Raw genomic sequence first — 3,999 nt, 5'->3', positions numbered from 1 at the left:
TGTGTGTGTGTGTGTGTGTGTGTGTGTGATGTCACTTTGAAAAGTGTTTATAGATGAGGTCTTCAAGCAAGAACACACAGCACAGGACAACAGTACTGGTCAGGTGGATTCTGTTGCATGGCAACCAGTGCATTTACAACTCCCTCAACTACTCCAACTTTTGTAAACATTTTTTATGTGGGTATTTTGAGTTTTCTTATTAAATAAAAACAAGACTCCCAAAACAGAAAGAAGACCCCAGATGGCCCTGGTGAGCGCTCTACAACGGGATAACCAGGAGCAAACACACAAAGATGGTCAGAGGAAAGGAACTACACACCTAAAACTGTCAAGAACTATAAATGGCCTGCATGCAAATTCATTTGCCCATATCAAGCCTTTGAGATTTTAGCAAACCCAGTCTGTGCATTTACCTTGTAAAAGCTGAGCTGGTTGAACACCCAGGTGGTTGGCTCCGTCTTTGTGAGTGTGTCTGTGTCAAAGAGGGGGCAGCAGAGGATAAATGCTGTCCTATTTGCTTCTCTTCTGTTCTGCAGCCACTGTCTGCATCTCTCAGGCAACAATCCCACAGCCAACGGGGAGAGCAGCCTCCTGTTTTACCTGACACATTGACTCCCTACAAAGCAAACTGGTTACTTGTGAGACTGCTTGTCCACTCCTTTACCTTTAGCTTGTTTACCTGTCTGCAGTAGCTGCCTGCCGTCAGAGCTCACCTTTACACCTGTCAGTGTAGCCTGGCTGTAATTTAGTTGAGCTGTCTACCTGCAAGCTGCTAGCTTCTCGCGCTCTCTCCCTCCCTTTCTTTTTTCTTTCTTTCATTGTGTGTGTGTGCTGACATTAGAATAGTCCTTCCTCCTTTCTTACCTGGACTCACCCAACCTGTTTGGCAGTGTTGCTTGCACATTGTGTTGGTGATTAACACTGATCTGCTCATTCATGCAGGAATTTGAATATGTAACTGTGACCTAATTCAGTCACACGAAGGCAGAAAGTGGACCTGCTTTTTTCCCCTTAACACAAAGGAACATGAACTATAAACATATGTTGGTCTATACAGAAGAAAATAACCAAGTAGACTGCTTCTGTAAGATTTAGGAGGAACAAGAGCAGCAGATACTGGTGATTAAATGCTGAAAATAAGTTGGTCACCTCAACAAAAGCTCCATGTCCATAGGTTAGCATCAGAGAGAGGAGAAGGTTGTCCAGGTTGAACTGGATATGGTTCAAAGTAGGCCTGTCACGATAAATCAATTAATCGCACGATAAATTAAACCTATCGACCTCATTTTAATTATCTGCTTTATCATCTCTTCCTACCTTTTTTCCCCTTTCTGTTGACACTGAATGAAAAAAGGCTCAACTCCGATGCTCTCCACGGACCCTCCCTTCCTATTTCCTTAGTGTAATGTCCAGCTCACACTACACGAGTTGTCTGCCGATTGTCGGCCCATTTTCAAAACCTGAGAGACCACATAAATCCTAGGTATAACGGTTCAATCGGGTTCGTCATGCCATGTGATGTCCAGCCACATGGGCACAAAATAATGGCTACAAGTCCAGTTAACTAATTTTAAAACCAGGCATTAATCAATGCTTTACTAGAATCTACATGTGATGCATGTGGCTACAGTCAGCGTGAAGTTCTGACTGAATGGAAGTCATTATAACCTATTTATGTCACGTTAACGAAGAACAGCTGAAAAGTTACCGGGTTTATCAACTGCGGTAGCAATTTGGCTCCAACTCCTCTTCTTGTCATTTCTATATTATTTCTCGAAATGTTGAATAAATATTAATGTTTCCACATATCATCTCCAATGTCCGCAGGATTTTGGGTTGCGCCGTGTCAGCTGTTTGGGATTCCCCTCCGTAATTTCCCCTTAGAAAGCACGGAGGAGAATCCGCGCTTTCTGATTGGCTACCTGTCACATTCAAAAGGCTGCGTTAAGCTCCCAGTCGGGGAAAAACCCCGATTTAGATCGGAGCGGCCACGACCGACGACCTACTGTAACACACCACACACTGCAGGATGATCGGTTACGAAATCACCAGCGACAATCTTGGAACGCCCAAAGTTCTAAGATTATCGTAAGGGGAAAATAGGGGCAAAAAATCGTGTAGTGTGAACTATTGCATAGTCGGATGTGCCCATCTTCTCTATTTAAATCTAGTGATTAGTGAAGGGCAATATAGTATACAGACTTCATAATCTTCACTCTTTTGGTTGAATCCAGTATTTATTTCCACTTTGGCTTTATGCTGTTTAGTTTTTATTCAAGTACGTTTTTTGTTAATGAAGACTGAGAATCCATTTTATTTTTGTTTTTGGTTGTTTTGTTAATTTAGTTTATCAGTTCCAGTGTTGTGTTCTTTTGAAAATAAAGTGCATCCATATATGGCAGGAAATCACATGGATTATTAGTCATTTCCATTAAATCAGTGTCAACTCGTCTTGAAACCATATTATCATTTATTGCAATAAATTTTTAGACAATTGCTCAGCAAAATTTATCGTGAAAGGCCTAGTTCAAAGATCATTTCCAAAGTATATTTAATATATTTTTCATAAATAAGTTTAGAATGCTATGGAGAATTGCAACAACACAAAAAACTCCATATCAGATTGTACAAGCTAGGTTAGCTTAGCAAATTCAGTTTCTTTATAGAACATCGATTCACAGCAAATATCATCTCAAGGGAATTCACACAAAAAATTTAAATTCAGTTGTACATACATTCCAACTGATTCTAAATGAAATAGTACAGAATTTAGTACATAGTACAATTAATTATTCAAAGTAGATTAAAATGTTTCAACCCAGCAGTTGCATCAAATCATTGATTTAAATGTTCATGACAGGACAGTTAAATAAGAAAATAAACATGTGAATAAACCTGTTTATGCAGCAAGTCATTCAACATCATGGCAGTGATGGATGTAAACAGTTACATGAGATATATTCATAATTCAGAGCTCAGCATTTATCAGCCAGAGGATAACAACAGGATAACCAGGAGCAAACACACGGAGCTAAAAGCTCCTCAAAGTTGGGAGCGGCTACATCTGTGGCATTTTGGGTAAATTATAGTCAGTGATTTTACAGAAGAACGATGGATTCAACATGTTCCAATAACGTTTTATGAAGTGTGATGCTGTGAGAGCTCTGATGGAGCCACTGGCACATTGTCTGAACAAACAAAAACAAACCATCATCCTCCTACTAGTTGCCGTCGTCGTGTTGGTGGTTTGTGCCGATGGCAACATCTGGATGTTGATGATGTGATTGATGTGATGTAGAAAAAACTTTTTGCATTGTAGTTTTGTGAAATATAGCTATTTTGATACAGCCGAAAAAAAAAAAAAAACACACCTCATCCTGATGAGTTTCTTTTAAAATGGAATCAATGTGCAACAATTCTATAATTAATGGGAAAAACAGCTGCTGATGTATTCATGTGACCAAAATTCTTGTTCACAGGGAGACATCCTCCTCCCCTTCCTTTTTGACACCAGACCTGTTTTGTGCAAAGCGTTGTGTGAATGGTCAGAAGCTTATGGCTGCGTTTCATGCAGCAGTGTTGATGTTTGCCTCAGTTAGTCCGCTTCCATTTTATGACCTGGTCTTTCATATGGCATGAAAAAAATCCACTCATCAATCCAGACAATTTTTTATTGCCATAAATCCTTGTGCTTACCCGTATTTTTAGCCGGAAACACATGAATTTCAGGTACAGACTCACCCAGAGCCAAATATAACCAATTGCTATTTGTGCTCTTGGGATATGAGCTGTTTTGACAAATATGCAACAACGTGCGTCTCTGAAATAGAACCACTGCAGAGGTGGAGAGAGTGCATCAGAATATCCTCCCTTATGGTTTCTAAGAAACTGGTTGCACTATTTTAATCAATTGTACCAAGAGCCACTTTTATAATGAGATAAAATCATTACATACTCATATTTTCTAACATGTTTTTCCTCTTTACTTGTTTCTTAGAA

General features: G+C 39.6%; 1 protein-coding gene across 2 annotated transcripts in view; it reads right to left on the bottom strand.

The window, feature by feature from the left end:
* Window positions 1-3,999, bottom strand: part of naaladl2 (N-acetylated alpha-linked acidic dipeptidase like 2) — a 393,728-nt gene that overhangs the window by 347,910 nt on the left and 41,819 nt on the right. Inside the window, exon 1 of one of the 2 annotated variants that reach the window (XM_016672734.1) lies at window positions 414-773. The exons of the other annotated variant lie outside the window; for it this stretch is intronic. The gene's annotated coding sequence lies outside the window, so the exon portion shown is untranslated. Of the gene's footprint in view, window positions 1-413; window positions 774-3,999 lie in introns of those variants that run through there. 2 annotated transcript variants of the gene reach the window in all.

This window comes from Poecilia formosa, unplaced genomic scaffold (assembly GCF_000485575.1).
Source record: "Poecilia formosa unplaced genomic scaffold, Poecilia_formosa-5.1.2 Scaffold65, whole genome shotgun sequence".
Lineage (NCBI taxonomy): Eukaryota > Metazoa > Chordata > Actinopteri > Cyprinodontiformes > Poeciliidae > Poecilia > Poecilia formosa.
The sequence above is the reverse complement of the archived record's forward strand: the minus strand, read 5'-3'. Positions and strand labels throughout refer to the sequence as shown.